General features: G+C 36.6%; 1 long non-coding RNA gene across 2 annotated transcripts in view; it reads left to right on the top strand.

The window, feature by feature from the left end:
* The window catches only part of LOC306671121, a 71,400-nt gene extending 56,788 nt beyond the window's left edge, over positions 1-14,612 (top strand). For both annotated transcript variants that reach the window (XR_013766588.1, XR_013766589.1), the window contains one exon: positions 5,870-14,612. This is a non-coding gene — a long non-coding RNA (uncharacterized lncRNA). The remainder of the gene's footprint in view (positions 1-5,869) is intronic.
* The last annotated feature ends 3,641 nt before the right edge of the window (positions 14,613-18,253 follow it).

Here is an 18,253-nt window from a genome sequence, read left to right as displayed (position 1 = left end):
TTCATATTGGTACATAAAATACTTCTCAGATCTGAGTGTGTGTGTGTGTGTGTGTGTGTGTGTGTGTGTGTGTATTTAAGGCAAAGTAGCCTTATCAAAGGTAACAAACAGTAATTTTAGTAATTAAATCCCAAGTGAATGTGTAAGAGTACAATTCAATGCAACAAATATTTAGCATCCCAGTCAATATCCTGGGTGCCAGAGGTGCATAAGCAGCCCTAAGGAACTCAACTTCCAGTGATAAAAATCAAACATACCTAAAGTACAGTGTGGTCAGTGTTCTATCAGAAGCAGTTCCTAAATGCTTTGGAAAAAGGATTCAGGGGCTGATCAACCCTGCCTTGGCATGTGTAGAAGAGCAGGAATTAAAGACCCCTAAATGTTAACATTCAAGCACTTTCTTGAAATAGTAGTAGCATATACAACCTAGCCACTTTTTTAGTCTAAATGAACATCGGAATTCACAATTTTTGAGAGAAAATGCTTGGCTGTGATGACCTGTTCTTTAATTCTCGGCTGCAACTTTTTCCTAGGGTATTAGGACAACTAATTTTACATGCCACTTGGTGTTTACATCTTTTAAGTGCTTGTAGATTGCTTCAGTCTTAATCACCAGTTCACCAAGCCCATCCAGCTGAGGACCCCTCAATCCCCTCCTGGACCCATCTCTGTTCTTCAGTTGTGACTGTGGTCTCCTCCTGGCTCTCTAGCCAACGTGACACCACTTTGTATTCTGAAAACAAATTTTCAGAAGCAGCCCTTCTCTAAATGTGAATATAAACAACTCCCTGGCAGACAGTTTGCTACCTTTCTAAAGACTCCTGCCAGTTCAGTTCATTTGCACATTTCATTCCCAATCTATTTATCCCAATGTAATAGCTTAGTCATCAGGTTCCCACATTAAATAAGAGCTCTTCAAATGTCAGCCCTGAGAACTCCTCCCAGTATGACTTGCTATCCATTTATTTTCATTTGTTTACAGCCTTTTCAATCTTTCAGCTGACTTTTCAACCATGAGATAGTGTCCATATAGACGTCAATTTTTATTAAGCTCCTAACTAATTTTAAAACCCTACCCAAGATGTTTTTCTGAACTCCTCGTACATCTGCTTTCTGCTCTCCCACATTCTTTAATGGGGTAATTTTCTAGAAATGATGTATCAAGTATGATGAAGCTGGTTGCTCATGATCTGCATTTTATTCTTTTCCTCTTTTCCTGACATAGGTCTATGCAAATGAGACCACAATGACACTTAGTGGTCAGGCTAGAATTTGGACTGGCTTGATGAAACACTGTTATTCTTTACCAACTGCAGTGACTCCCTAGGACATAAGATTTTTTAAAAAACCTCTTTTCCCCAAATTTCAGTAGTTTGACTGACATTGTGCTATAATTCTCAGCTCAGAGCAATCAGTGAAGAGGTCTCCAGTACAGAGACACAGTGCATCACCCCCTTGAACTGCCAGCTTTGATTTAAGAACAAGAATATCTTGTACAGCCAAACAGAGCTCAAGGTTGAATTGTCTTACAAAAATCTGGCAAATTTTTCTTAACTTTACCAATTTCTTTGATAACATCAAATGTTAAAATGGCACATTGTTTAAATTATGACACTTGATACTTAACTTCCACCTCTGCTTAATTTTTCTATTTAGGATTAACAACATCTTGTATCCATTTGTCCTTTGGTGTCCATGAGGGGTTGGTTCCAGGATCCTTTGTTGTTGCCAAAATCTGAGGGTCCTCAGGATCCTTCTATAAAATGGCATAGTATTTGCATGTAAACTATGTCTACCCTCGCTTATTTTAAAGAATCTCTAAATTACTTACGATGTCTATTACAGTGTAAATACTAACAAACTAAATGCCAGCGTACATTCTAGTGTATGTTAGGATGGAATAAGGTTTAGGGAAACCTTGTGGGGCAGAGGAAAAGGACAGCTGTTCTAAGTGGGTATTTTCGTGGGAGGCAAAGTTTTGTAATTTTAAGTTGGGTGGTTAACAAAGAATTTCCTGGGAATGTGACATTTGAGCCAAGATTCAAAGATGTGAAGGAAGCCACATGAATATTTGGGGTAAAAGCATTTTGTTAGAGAGAACATAAAAATCTGGAGTAGAGCAGAAGTGACATATTCATGGAGTCAACAGCCTTGAGTCCAGGGCTCAGCTTGTTGCTGTTAAGAGTGGGATCAGAGTGTTGGTCGCATGTCCCAGTTCTGATGTAATCCTTGGGAAGAGACAGGTGGTAGGGGCCAGTCTGCATAAGGTGAGGGCAGACTTGTCCGTTGGACCATAGTTCCTGTCCATCACACTCATGATGATTCTCCAAACCCAGGATATTTTAAATCATAGCCCATACCATGGAGTCCTGGGCCAGGGTTTTTTTTTTTCAGGGTTTTGTGTCAATCTCTTACCCTAGCTGCTGCCCATTTTTTTTTTTTTTTTTTTTCTCTTATTCTCCCCATCCTAGGGTCTGCATGCTGAATGTCTTCCATTCCCTCTCCCTCTAAATAGTCAGGAGGTAGCTGTTCACATAGCATGTAAGCTTCTACCTCCACTGGGCTTTTCTCCTAGACTTTACACCTAGGTTCTTCTTGGCAGAGAAGCGGAGGCTCCTTTGTTTCTTCCCCATATCCATTGGTTTATTGTTATAGGGCAACGTGACAGTGATGGAAAAACATGGTGGCACAGGGAAGAGAGATACAGTAATAGGGAACTTGACTGTGTTTTCCACAGCCCAAGTCTTAGTTGTTTTTAATCACTCCTTTGACTAAACTGTGTAGCTTCCTGCCATGGCTCGAAAGGATGGATCCAGGAACAAGGGATGGAACAATGGGTGATGTATTTGCTAACTATACCTAATAATCATTTCTAATTTTTTCCCATCCCTGTGACTCTTATTTCAGAGGTCTTTTTGCCCAATAAAAGAAAGCTGCCATCAGGAGTCAGAATTAACACTACTGACACGGAAAATGAAACACCCTAGTGACCTTCTTTCTAGTTCCTAGTGGCCTGCTAGTACCCATGCTACTAGTTTGGTGGCACGTGAAAGGGTGGAGTCAGGTGAGAGAAAGGTGTTTCTGGTTTCCTAGGACAACAGTCCTGAATTTTCATGGAACAAGAGGATTGTATGGATGAGTAGAGGTGAAATATAAGAATTGCCCCGCTACCCAGGCTACCCAGGCTACCGTATGTAATGATAAAGTTTATGTAATTAGGAGATAAAATTTCCTGTCACCAACCCTTCAGTTTTGCTCTCTCAAGACCTCTGACAGTCCCATCAAGAGAGACACATTTGTGCTCCTAACCACCTGTGGCTTCTTACCTACTCAACTGTCTTTTCAGACGAGGTGGTCATGGATGATGTTGAAGTTATATGTCAGAATTTTCCCTTCCTTTGTGTTATTTTGGTCTCCATCTGAGTGACACTACTGGCCTCTTTAGATTATTGTGCAAGGATCAGATAATTCTTCCTTCTGGATATTGCAAGTCACTTTCCTTAACTTACTTGAAATTAGCTAGTTTTCTGATGGAAAATAAAATAAGTTTAACTGTAAATTCAGTCAAGTTCTAAATAAATGGTTAACATAATGTTCACCTTAATATTTTATTGAAATTCCTTTGTCAGCTTTCAAATATTTATTTTCAAAGAGGAAGTACCTGTAGTTCATCCATTTCAGTTGGGTTATTGGTTGGACCTGCCATGGAGACATTGTGTGTTCTTTGGTTGAAATTTCAGTCACAGTTTATATTTATGTTTTATGATGTTGTTAAATATAAAAGTCATTAAAAATATTTAGGGGGCTGGGGAGATAGCTCAACTGGTAGCGTGCTTGCCTTGCAAGGACAAGGCCCTGAGTTCGATACCCAGCACCGCAAAAAAAAAAAAAAAAAAAAAAATCTTTAGGATTTTTGCAGTTACCAGGCCTTTGAATAAGCATTTAAAAGATAATATTTATTTATAATGAATAGTACTTTCCCAGAGAAGGAAATAATTAATTTCCAACTCCCCAGAATATGTCAGCATTTTCCTTTCCAAGTCAAGTACCATCTCTCAGGAAGTTACCTTCTAGATTTCCATCTTCATAGATTAGTATTACTTCTTGACCTAAATGAAATAATATAGCATGTAGCATTCTTCCGGCATCTTCCTTCAACCCAGAATTTTTGAGGTCCATCTGCATTGGTGCATTAGTAATTTGCTCTCTTTTAAAAGAACAGTGTTTTACTGCATATATTTTTACCCATTCTCTAGTTGATAAAACTGATCTGGATTGTGAAAAGCTGCTATGAATATTTACCCATTCTCTAGTTGATAAAACTGATCTGGATTGTGAAAAGCTGCTATGAATAAAACTGCTATAATCATTCCTCATACAAGTTTTATTATTGTTTTCTTTAGTGGACACACACATTTATTTCTCTTGGCTGTATATCTAAGTGGAATTGCTGAGCCATGGGTTAGGTTTACCTTTTTAGTCCACTGCAAATCATCTTCAAAGTAGTTGTACTATTCTGCATTCCAAGAGCAATGTCAGAAAGTTCTAGATGTTCCCCATTCTCATCAACACTTAGTATGATCAGTGTTTTAAATTTTAGTCATTCTGGTGGGAATGTTTATATTTTAACATTTTTGAGGAAATAAAACTGTTATCAAATTCAGAAACTCAGAGAAAAAGGTAAGCATTAAAATAAAACAAAACAAAACAAGAAACTGAAAGGGAAAAATATTCTGCTTAGATTAAAAATAGTTGTATATCCTAAGATCTTTTACAAACATCTGAATAGTCATACCATGATGTGAATTTTCTTCTTCTTTTTTTTTTTTTTTTTCCTGTGAGGCATGAATGGTGACAAAGGAAAGAAACGCAAGGACAAGACAGATATTTTATAGTATCTGGTGTGAAGAACTTAACAGGCAAAAAAGACAAATGATTTTACAGTTACTTGAACTAAGTGTTCTTTTTCTGGTTCTTTGATTTTGATCATTGTTCTCTCCATCTGGGATGCTATCCAAGCTCTCTCTCCTCCAAACTCCTAGACACAGCTCATGTATCATTCTTATGGGAAAATTCCCCAACTCTGTGAGCCTGGCCCTAAACAAGGCATCCTGTAATATACAAACGAAAGTCTACTTTATAAATATCTTTTCTAAAAAGTGCTTAATTTTGCATAGAATAGATCTAATTTTAGGTTATAGTCAGTGCTGAAGTTTTAACATTTGTTATGTTTTGTCATATTTTAAAATTATTTCCAACTCAATCTTCCTGAGAATGTGATAGAAGAATGATTTTTAAATTAATTGAGAAAAAAAGTCAATCTACTGTACTTAGAGTCAGTGATTATGCTACACACCCCAAAATCCTCCCCTTCAGATCCCCATTGTGTCTTGTGCATTGCCACACATATTTAACACATTTCTTTAGGATTCTGTCTTTATTTGCTGCATAATTACCATCTTAATAGCAGTGATGATATCCCATTTTCTACCTCCAGGTCTATCACATGTTAACTAATAATAGATGTTTGTGAAATATGGGGTTGTGTGAGGAAAATGAAAGCCACCTCAGCTGCTTTCAAGTCCCAGGTCCTGAGTCCCAAGCAGTGTATCTACTTTTGAAGAACTGAGTTAAAAGAGAGAGAGAGAAAACACTCATGATGTATGAAGTGTTATTTTCTGTTGGACATAGATACAATATTTTGAGAAATGACACTAAAAAATCTGTGAGCCTGTACACAAATGTTTTTAGGTCAAACTATTTTAAATTGCTAATTACAGATAGATAAATCATATAATTTTAATAAGCTGTTCTCATGTAATAACACATAATTAACAGAAAAAAGCTTGCTATTTTCCCTTTCATCAAGTCTAAGGTATGTCTATTCACTTGGCCCACGAAGTCAAAACCATCAGCACCACTTACCTGGTGAAAACCACTGAAGAGTTCCTGTGAAGTAGAGAGAAATAAGCACAGAAGTTATTCATAAAGTTATGGTAAGTTTTCAAAAAAGTCTCCTCCAAATTTAAGAGAAAGGAAGCAAGATTTCAGATCCAATTTAAATAAGTTTTCTCTTTGAGAGAGTTACTTATGTGAGCTCTGAAGTTACAGTCATTTTATTCAGTTTTAGAGCAAGTTACTTTTCCAGATATTTTGGAAGTGTTTTAGTAGGGGAAAAAAGTTTTTTAATGTGATTGTCCTTCCAGAATTATTCATATCTGTATATTTGGCAGGTACTGAACACACTCCATTGTATCTCAGAAGGAATCCACAGATAACGATGAATCAGCACAAACACTTCCAAATTGAAGCACTCAGAGAGTTGTTGTATTTTCCTTGTTCTCAGATGTTTTGAAATAAACACTGGCAGTGTTTATTCATAAAGGTTCAGGACTTTTTGAATGTGTCAGCAGCATGCCTTAGCTCTAAACAGATTATGCTGCATTTTTCCCTGATGATTCAAAACTATAAACTTAAAGTTACCTAATTAAAAAGATACCAAACTGCAATAAACTGGGACCAAAACTTTAGTGATGTACCTTGTCTGAAATTGGAACATTTAAAAATCCCTCTCCATGCCAAAGACAGCATTTCTTCTTAATCCAAAACATCTCCAAATGACATGTTCTTGGTTGGTTGATGAATGTTGCTTTGAACAGTGTTTTTTTTGTGTGTGTGTGTGTATGTGTTTGTATATGTACATAAATAAACAAATATATATATATACATATACTATATACATATATAATATTTTTGTCTGTTTTGGTAAATTAAGGATTTAGGTTTAAATTTGTTTTTCTTAATGGTCCATGAGTTCCACAGAGAAGTAAGAAGAAAATAGCTCAAGAACTGTGTCAACAAATACTGTTGTGAGGTTATTTGATTATTTTAAATAACAATTTAAAGATTAATTTGTTGTGAATAATTTTCATTCTGGAGGAAAGAGGAAAGATCCTATATTTATTGAGGTCTAATGATAAATATTTAAAATAATGTAATATACTCATCAGAGATATTTTGAGAATTTTCTTGGTGTGGGTACTGAATTGATAATACTTAAATTGACTGGGCTATGTTTTGGTAGACATGCCAAAGATAGAATTTCAATGGTGAAAAAGCAAACCTCCTTTTCTCTTCTATTTTATTTTATTTTTATTCAGCTTACCCCAGTAAACTTCAATTACCTCATTTGTTCAATAGAGATAACACTTTCTATAGTTTTCAAAGTAGTATTGGCTAAGGGTTCACCCAAAATGATGTCTATGATCACATTTAGAGACATGACAAGCTACAGAAAGTACTGGACTTTATTTTTAGTGCGAGGTGAGACGTCTGATCACTTACCTTCTTCTTCTTGTCCTCATTTTCCCTCTCTCACTTATTAAATTGGAGTCATGAGAAGCCTCTGTTAAGTTATCTACTCTGGAAGAATGATTTTATGAGCCCATTTACCCATGAAGGAAGAAGAGGTAGAAAGTTTGGGACAGAGGTAGAGAGGAGGAGGTTGATTTTCTCTCATCTCCAATTTTCTACTAGTATTTCCTTCTAAAAAAGAAGATGACGGTGAAGACAGTAGAACTTCCCCAAATCTGGATTTTGAAAAAGATTAAGAAATTAGAGTCTACTCTTCAAAAGAAGATTTGCATCAACCCACAATATGTAAAAGAGATAAAAGGTTTATGCAGTACCTGTTTCTTCTGCCATCCCTCTGCACCAGTGGCTGAAGAACTACTTACAAGGAATATTAGGATTCAACAGAAAATAGATGGAAACTCACTACCTTGGTCCTTCTGTGTAGGGGACTGTGGCTAGGAGTGGGTAGATGTATGAAGAGGGTGAGGTAAAGGAGAAGAGGACAAGCTGACATAATGAGCATCTGCAGTATGCCCTGCATGTTACAGAGTGATTGACTTTACAATAATGATATGGGGCACTTAAGTCGAGGTCAATATTTTACAGATGTGAAAGTGGAAACTCAAAGGTGCTATGTTTCTAGGGTATATTAGATAATGGAACCAGTATGCAAATGAGGATTTTTTTCTACAGACTGTTCTTTGGTTAAGACAGGACCCAGTCATGTATGCTCCACAGTCCCTACTGCTGTGCTCTATGAAAAACAAACACTTAGCAATTGCACATTGAATGAAAGATCATAGTATTTAGCTAGGGAGGGTAACAATATTTGATAAATTGAGTACATCTACTTTATATTATTGATTTCTTTTTGGAAAATCTTTTTTACTCCAACCACAAGCTATCTGAAAGGTGGGCACTGCATTTTATTAGACTTTCTTTTTGTTTAACATGGGAGGCAAAATGTACTTTGCTAGGTTGGCATCATAAGATACAAATTAGAGATGAGATGAATCAATGATTTGGCTGTCTCTAAATTTGTAATGAACAATTTTTGTAAAAATATCTTTTGTCCTGGAATGAAAGGAAAAGCAATAATTTTGATGGAGGAGTTGGATAAAATGTATGCAAAAATTTCATCTGTTATTGCCATGAAATTACTGTATTTAGACCTATCTTCATCCTACACTTATCTATGGCATTTCCTGTCAATATTACAAAATAGAAAAGATTGCTGGTGTGAATTGAAGCAAAGGTAACAACATAGGAGAAAAGATGATTTCTTATTCTGACCCTAAAATCAGTGTGTAAACTGTTCTTTAAAAACTACCCTTGGCAACTTCTATTTTCATCCATGACAGAGTAACTGGTACTAATCCAGATCTGCTGCCAAAAACAGCTATAAAACTGAACAAAATGCAAGAGGTAACTTTTTCCAGGCAGTGAAAAACAGTTAGTGTGGGACTGAGGGCCTGAGAGGGTGGCACCATGATTGGCACTACTCTCTCCCGGGATGCTCTTTCTTGCCATTGTGAAGGAAGGTGGAGCCAATGGGCATGGTGGGCTCAGAGACTGAGTCAACAGTGACAAGTTTGATATATGTGGAACTGGATCTCAGACAAAAAGGCAAAAGAGAATTGAGTAGAAAACATGTATGAAGTAACAATCAAAATATACCCAAGATATGTATCTATACTTACAAATCCAGAAGCTGAACAAATCCTAACAGAAGTCAAATCACACCTAGGCAAATCAGATTCAAATTGTTAAAAACAAGTGTTCACGGTAAAAATGTATTTGTATGTCAAATGACGGCACAAATGATAGCAGCTTGCTCACCAGAACAGTGGGGACGTGATTGCAATGAAACAACACTTTACAAGTGTTGATCTAGGCACAGTGGCACACACCTGTAATCCCAGCAGCACAGGAGGCTGAGGTAGGGAGATCACAAGTTTGAGGCTAGTCTCAGGAAGTTAGTGAGATACTGACACAAAATTTAAAACAATAAAAGGGCTGAGGATGTAGCTCAGTAGTAAAGGGTCCCTGGCTCAATCCCCAGTGCCACCAGGAAAATAAAAGGTAGGGGGAAGGAATTTGGAATTCAGATTTCTGTATTAAGATTAAACATTGGGGCTGGGGATATAGCTCAGTAGGTAGAATGCTTTCCTCACAAGCACAAGACCCTGGGTTCAATCCCCAGCACCACAGGGGGGAAAACAAAAAAGATTGAACATTATAGTAGAATAATGCCTCCCACCTCCTTGAACTGCCCATAACCTAGTCCCAGAACCTGTGCATATGATACCTTATAGGACAAAAGGGATTGGCAGATGTGATTGATTAAGTTTGCATCCTTTGAGTTGGGGGGAGATTATCCTGAATTAACCAGGTGGACCAAATGTAATCACATAGGTTCTTAAAGCCAGAGACTCTTTCCCAATGATGGCGATGGGGAGAAGTGACAATGGAAGAAAGGTCAGAGAGATGGAATATTGCTGGCTTTGAAGATGGCCATCAGCCAAGGAATCCAGGTGGCCTATAGAAACATGAAAAGACAAGGAAATGAATTCTCTCCTAGAGATTCCAGAGAGAACGCAGCTCTGCTGACACTTTGATTTTAGCCTAGTGAGACCCGTGTTGGATTTGTGAACTGTAAAAATAATAAACTTTTGTTGTTCTAAATCACTCAATTTGTGGCAATTTGTTATGGCAGTGAGATAAAACTAGTATATCATCCAAAAATAAAGGTAAAATGAAGAGGTTTTCACAGAGAGAAAGATGGAGCAAATTCAAAACTCATCTTCAGCAGTCCTGCCTGATGAGACATTTTCACAGAGCAAAATGTGAATTTGTCACCCAGAGAATTAAGATTCAAGAAATGCTAAAGGAAGTTCTTCCAGCTGAAAGGAAATGAAATCAGATCTACAGGATGGAATGAACAGTATTGGAAATGATAAATATGTGCTCTGCTGCTATTACTGTCACTGTAGGAAAGATGGGAGCAAAGCTCTTTCCAACTCTACATCCTCAGTGGAATCTGGAAGTCAATCGATGCCCTTTGAGTGCAATGTCATGGATTGAAAGTGAAAGTACATCTAAAGACAATCCATGCCAAAACTAAGTATAAAAAAGCTGATGTGGCTGTATTGCTATCAGAGTGGTCCATTGACACCGGTCATTACCAGAGGTCAGGAGGGCACTTCCAGAATGACAGGACCCCAATTCATAAGGCAAGCATAAAAATCTTAAGTGTATAAGCACCTAAGAAGAGAGCTAAATAATACACAAACTAAAAATCTGATATAATGGTAGGGGAAAAATCTATAATTTCACTTATACATTTTAGAAGTCTTCATTCAGTAACTGATAGAATAAATAGACAAAAAAATACAGGAAGAATACAAAAACAGCTTGAATGACATCATCAACCACCTGATCCTAATCACTATTTATAGAACCCTACAACTGATAATTCAAAGTGTACATTTCTTTCAAGAACTTCTGGAATATCCACCTGGGTCATATGCTGAACCTTAACAGAAATCTCAATCAATTAAAATAGACAAAATCTTCCAGCGTATGTTCCCTGACCACGGTGTAACTAAATTAGGAACCAATAGCAACAAATATATTTGTTGTATATTTGGAAATTAAACAACATACTTTCAAATAACCCATGGGTCAAATAATTACTCACAAAAGAAATTAGAAAATATTTTGAACTAAATGATAATGAAAACACAACACAACAGAACTTCTGAGATCCAGTCTAAGAGATTTTTAGTGGGAAATATGTGGAGTAAAATACTTACATTAAAAAGGAGGAAAAATTATTCCATTGCTTCCTGATGCCAATGAATTATTAGTGTTTAATCATTTTAATGGCATGGTTTACTTAGGAATTTTGACAAACCTATTGTAGACAAATTAATAAAACACTTACCTAAGGTTAATGTTACTTATGGCATTCATTATCAATGATCATTTCTGAAATTTGAAAGGAATTTCATCTGCATAGATTTCCTTTCATGGTGAAGGAAAAGAACCAAGAGTTTGCAGCCTACAGAGCTGATTCCACCTTCTTCCTCTATCATTTACTATTTCAACTTTTTTAAATTTTTAGTTGCAATTTCTTCACCCTGAATGAAAGGGTGACATCTGCCTATGTATGGCTTAAATTTGTTCTAGAATATGGGTGCACAAAAATGAGAAGGGGTGTACCAAAATGTTAAGGCAACTGTCTCTATTAATGAATGGTGTTGGAGGATATTCCTTCTTCTGTTCCTCATTTATGGCTTTTTTCACTGAATTTCCCATTCTATCTCATTTTTTGTGTAGCTTAACTCCATAGTTTATAATAAAGATCTATGAAAATCATTGCAAAATTAGAGTAGAAAGGAAACTCACAACTAGAGTTAGGAACTTGAATCAGTTTCACAGGCTGCAACACCTACACCTTCACGCTCCTGTGTGCAATGTTAGGATGTCCTCCACCCACTTGTCTCTGTTCTCCAGTCTCATTTTATCCCACTTAGCTCCAAAGCTTTTGGACTGTTTCAAACCCCCCTCAGTCAGCTCTCCCTACTCACATGTTCTTCAACAGGATTCAACCAACCTCAGTTTGAAATTATATCAAGGACTTGAGTGCAGATTTTGGCATCCACAGAGGGTCCTGAAACAAATCCTTCTCATATACTGAGGACAAAGGTATTTGATCTTATAGTACCTGCTGGTTTGAATGTTTTCAACCTTTAAAAAAAAAATGGAAAAACCTATTATGATTCCTTCTAGTTTCTTCTAGTTCTAGTCCAGGCATCCTCCTCCTCAGGAAGTTTCTCCTGAATCTCCTCCAGAGCTAGACCCCTCCTTTCTACCCCATGGCATCCTGCATGTAAATGCAGTCTTCTTAGCTGACATTGAGTGGTACTGTAGTGCAGGAGACAGTCTCATTGCCAGACTCTGAGTTCCACAGAGAAGGACCATGTTTTATTCATTTTTATCTCTTACGGTATATTAGGGTATCTAGTGCAAATTAAGAGCTCAATAAATAGCCTTTACATTTCTTTTAAAATTGAACTGTGTTGTTTATACTTATGAATCTATTAACAGTATCAAGGCAGGAAACAAAACTTTAAAAGCCATACAGAATTTATGGAATTTGAGGATGTTTTTTGGCATGTTTCCCCTTAATATTAAAATTATTAAGCTATTAAAATGGGTATGCCTTGAGAACTTAGGTGAATTTTCTTTAAATAAATTTGGTGTATAAAAGTTTTTGTTTGTTACCATGGAGAATTAGGAAATGATTCTTCATTTGATGAAGGAGTCTTCGTCTACTCAACATAAGCCATAAGATTGTTTGAAATGACAAAGTGCTTATGGACATTGAATTGACCAAAAAGAGGTTTAAATGTATCTTTACTAGGAATATGTTATATGCACAAAGTTAAGTATATCCATATTTTAATAGAATGTATTGGGTATGCCTGCAGGGTTTTCCTTAAACTTATAAGAAGCACAGGGTTTAAAAAAACAAAGACAACATACTATTCCAAACAAAACATTTAAGTTAGGATTGTCATGACTACTTTAACCAATGTGAGGAAACTGGAGGAGTGTTTCAATAGAAAGAAAGAAAGAAAAAAGAAAGAAAGAAAGAAAGAAAGAAAGAAAGAAAGAAAGAAAGAAAGAAAGAAATAGAAAAGGCCAAAATCCCAGAAAACTTCTCTAGAGAATTCAGGAGACATGGGCTTGATAGGATTCAGAATGGGGAGTCTCCTATTGCTTTGGAACTGGAATTTGGGCTAATGTCTCAGAGTGATGGAACCATGACAACTGTTTCACATTCTTAAGAGAGGCACTAGACATGTTTCTCATTGGATGTGCTAAGGTGTGGCCCAGCTGTCAACTATTGTCACTTTGGGAACACATTTACCAGCCAGGAGATTCATGACAGGATAATTTCTTTAAGGATATTTGTAGGAGGAGAGGCTGGGGCATGGGAGGGTGAGCAGCCGTGTGATCTCAGCTGAATCTGAGGGAGGAGACTGCAGGAAAACCCTGTGGGGGAGTTGAGTTGTGGGAAGACTGCCTTCGACCTGAGGCATCTGGGACACATGTGAAATGTGACCTCAGAGCAGTGCATCACCACAGACTTTCTACAATAAATACCAGCTTGTTCCAGTTGCCAAAGCATCATAGAGTGACAGTTCTGTAAGATTAACAAAGCTGAATTTCTAGAAAACTTAAATGAAAGCATGTTCACAGATCACACAACCCTACGTTGTCATGCCAAATAGCTCTAAAGATTTCTAAACCGTATTCTCAATTTCTGTCCTTATTTTGTCATGAGTTGGTAACAGACAGTTCAGGGATCAGCACAGAGTGTCTGGTGCTTGGATTAAGTACTTGTCTGTGTCACAGCTTTACCTGGAGAACCGGGTGCTATCTAAGCCTAAGTGTCTTATTTAAGAGGATTGCAGCTAATGCCAGTACTCTGCTCTGCAACACTCTGCATAATGAGGAGCAGCATAGGTCAAGAGATACATCATGTCAGCCACATTCATAATTTATTTTCTTGTACACACATATTTTAAAAAGTTAAAGGAAACAGTTGATGTTAATTTTACTGATTCATTTTATTTAAAACCAATATATCTAAAATATTGTCATATAATCAACACAAGATCCATAATGGCATTTCTCTCTCTCTCTCTGGGACTCATTTGGACTAACTACACTTCAAGTACTCAGTAGTCACATATAGTTAATGAATTTGGCCAGGTAGTTCTAGAGTTTGGACAGCCCAGGGACTGGTTTCTGATTGTTTTTGAAAGAAATCAGAAGGTATGAAGTGAACTGAAGATGCACAGAATAGCAGAATGAGGCCACAAGGACAACAGTTCAATAGTGCCTCAAATTTGAGGATGTAATGGCACAGGTGGTGGTGGCAGGGGGATGTGTTAGTTATCCAGTGAGACAAGTGGATACAATGTAAGATAGCACAAGTGTTTGCTGCATTGATGGGATTGAAGTTAGTAAACTTTACATTGCTATGACAAAACACCTGTGATAAACAACAAGGAGGAAAAGTGTATTTTTGGCTCATGCTTTAAAAGGTTTCTGTTCTTGGTCACTTGATCTTGTTTTGGGCCTATGGCAGCATAGTATATTATGGTAGGAGTACATAGCAAAGATGTCGGTTTGCCTCATAGTGGCAGGGAAGCATAGAAAGAGGAAGAGAGAGAAAGAGAGAGAGAGAGAGAGAGAGAGAGAGAGAGAGAGAGAGAGAGAGAGAGAGAGAGAGAGAGAGCGCACGCCAAGTTTCTAAATCTTCAAAGGCATGTCCCCAGTAATCCAACTTTCTTCACCTAGACTTCACCTTTTAAATGTTCCACTACCTACTGATAGCACCACAGGATAGTGAGCAGGCCTTCAGTACCTTATTTTTCTTTTTGGATATTTAAAATTCTAATCATAACAGGAGCCTAACTACCATCCAGTAGCAGTTGTTCAGGGTCTTGCAAGAGATTAGCCAGAGGATGTTTCACATATATCAGGAATTAATATATTTATGATTCCTTGAAGAAGTCTGAAGAAATAACAAGGGAACCTCAGAAAAGGGACAGGTTGGAACATCTTTTCTACACAGAGTTATCTGACAACAAAGAAAGATCCATAAACAGTCCTAAACTGGGAGGGAGAGAAGTTTCAAATTAGAGAAGAAATTATTTTGGTATTTGTTTGGCTTACACATTTTAGTTCCTAAAAGAAGTCTGTAGTACCTGAAAATAAGCAGAGTTGTGGAGTTTTCTGGTTTTCCCCAGGGGTTACTGAAGTGTGGGGAAGAAAAATATGACAGCAGATTTGAGAAAAGATGTGAAGCCTGATTGGGATTTTTTTTGCCCCACCTGACTCACTAATCTGCCCATCACACATGTGATCCATGTTTCGTAAATGGTGGAGCAGGTCATTTCAACACTTTGTCCTTCCCATCTTTGCTCAGCAGCCTGACATTGGCACCACCGTGTAAAGAAACTCCTACAAGATACATTTTAGAAATTAATGTTTTGACATTGTTAAGTCATCTCGCTTTTCTTCCTTTAAATTTATACTGTTCCCTATATTTGTGATTGAAAGTTCCAAGTTAAATAGAAGGGTAAACATATTAGCATTAGACTTTCTTCTTTGGAAAGGCCTGAGCCAGGAAGGCAGATACAATTGAAGGAAGCCAAGGGAAACTGCTTAGCTTGCTACTGACTGCCAATAATAGAAACTGAGATGCCAAGTCTTAAGTGACAATAGTAATAACGTCTCACATAGCCAAGTCCCAGGTAGGGTTGGTTGATGCTGTGCCTCAGTGATGTCATTTGATTGTTTTAATATTTCTTTAATCTGTTCTCCTTTGAGTTGGTTTCATCTTCTGACTAGTAGCAAAAAGGTTGTTTCAGTTTTAAGTACATTTAAGGGCAGAAATACCCAGGAGAAAAAGAAAGATCTCTTCTCAAGCTTCTTTCACCTTCTGCAATCCTTCTAGCAGCCTCTCCTCATTTCTCATTTCCAGGCATAGATCACATGCCCATTCCTGACTCAAGTACTGGCAAGGTAAACAGAATCACCCGTATTCCAATGAGGCCGACCCTGGGGCTGCCGTTAATGCCTACAAAGAGCAAAGATGGATACCCAGACATAATTAAGTGCTGTTTTAAAAAGGAAGAAGGAAAGAATGCTGGGTAAGCACTAGTACTGCTCTAAAAAGATCATACAGAGAGTTCTAATCCTGATGAGCATGTGCTTTTAATGAACAATGATCCACGACACACTGGGTGAACACATATGCATATCCAAGCCAAAATGGGCAGCCCTGGTGAATGCAGACAGGTGCTGAAGTAGCTCTTTGATGGTGACATCATACCACCTCATAAATAAGCTATGGGGTATGAAAAGGCATGTGTTGAGACCTGACTTTAGATTAGAAGTCCTTTCCAAGGAGACACAGCATTTTAGAGAAGGGACTTCATAGAAAAGCAAACACCCCAGATGCCTGATTGAGTTCACCTTGCCTTGGTGACCATGTCCTCATGTGCCACGTCCTGCTGAAGTTTTTAAATGTCTTCTTTTAGTCATTGTCAGACCTTTGCTTCACACGAGGATAGGAAATGAAGAAATATATTTGTGCGATTTTTTTTTTTTGCCTTTGTCATAAATAAAAGTTAACAAACATTTTTAAAATATACCATCTTTTTAAATAGTTAACTGTCAGGTTACTGTAGCTAAGTCTTGAGACATGAAGTTTTCATAAAATCTGCAATAATTCTAGAAGATTATTTAAACTTATGGCTTTTTAACAAAAATCTCAAGCAGTAATTTATTTTAACTTTCTTGGAACCATAATGGGTAGCTCTTGTTTTCCCAGTATAGTATCTGAGCATAATAGTATGGTGAGAAATTTCATTCTCTCAGTTCAATTATTTTACATAGTGATAGGAATATTTAATGCCAGACTAGCTCCTACATAAATAGTACTTGAAAAAAAGTTTCACTGGCAGCTTATATTAATATTTCTCACCTTGAACTCCAAATTTAGAAGAAAAAGAAACCTCAGAAGTGAGACACTGTTTTCTCTCTCTTTTTTTTTTTTTTTTTTTTAAATAGGAGATGTATTTTACTTCATAGTTTTTTTTTTTTTTTCTTTTTTCTTTTTCTTTTTGGTCAGATGGTTTTCTTTTAAGTTTTCTTTTTCATCTTTCTTTCTTGTTTACTCCAGGAATGCAAACTTGACCTTGACTTTAAGGTCAAAGCATTTTCAGACTGTGCAGTCAGCAGAGAATAGAAAAAAAAAAAATCAATGTGAAACATATTAGAGAAGAATAAGGGTAAGAACTGTGCAGAAGTGCTGGGAAATCATGCAGGAATTGAAAACAACTGAGGTAATACTTGAAGAAAACAGCACAGGGAGATTTTTTATTTCTTTCTCTTTTACTTCCTTTTCCTTCCATGGGGGTAGGTTACAATTATGGTAATTTATAGCCTGGAACGTTTTTCAAGTATTTTTGGAAGATAAAAAATACTTTTGAGCTATAGAAATAAATCTTCTGTTTCTCTTTTTACCTGAAACCCTATTTTTCCCCGTTTTGTTGAAGGTAGTGGAAATGACCATTCTACACTTAACAGGGCACACAGTTTAGGAGTGCATCTTTAAGTTTCATGCCAAAAACTGCATGGAAAATACCAAGGCCTTTTATGTCAGTTTTGGAACTAATTCTAATTTTAAATGAAAACATATTTTGATTTTGTAAAGATATATATCTGATGAAAAACTGGAAAAAGTTATATGGAACAATAGTGGAAATTTTGATCATAAAACTATCTATGTTGCCCTTTCTAGAATCTAGTCACAGTCCTGAAAGAAAGCAGGGAAAGAAAGAAAAAAAAAATACCAAAAATCAATTGTCATTTCTGGCAAGATTATCTTCTCTTTTACTTCTCATCACTCTTAGGCATGGAAAAAATACCATTATCTTGTTGAAGCTTAATATTTACTATAATTTACTGAGCTAGAGAATGATCAGAGAAAATATTAACCCTTGTGTATGCTATCTGTGTACATTTTTCATATATGTGTAAATGTAATAGGAGAAACAGGTTTTTTCATGTTTCTATATAGAAATGGAGTTTGGCTGATTTAAAATAATTACTGTGCCAAAACAGACTATATTGTATTTTCTGGAAAACATAAAATATTTCTCAAAAAAGAGATTGATATTAACCATATGCTAACTTCTTGAAAATCTAAATTAAAGATGATATATGCTTGAGATAGAAAGAATGGGTTCGTAGTTTAGATGGTTAGATATGTATATGAAAGATAAGTTTTGCTTACAATAAAGCATGTGTT

Source organism: Sciurus vulgaris (genome assembly GCF_902686455.1).
Source record: "Sciurus vulgaris genome assembly, chromosome: 10".
NCBI lineage: Eukaryota > Metazoa > Chordata > Mammalia > Rodentia > Sciuridae > Sciurus > Sciurus vulgaris.
The sequence above is the reverse complement of the archived record's forward strand: the minus strand, read 5'-3'. Positions and strand labels throughout refer to the sequence as shown.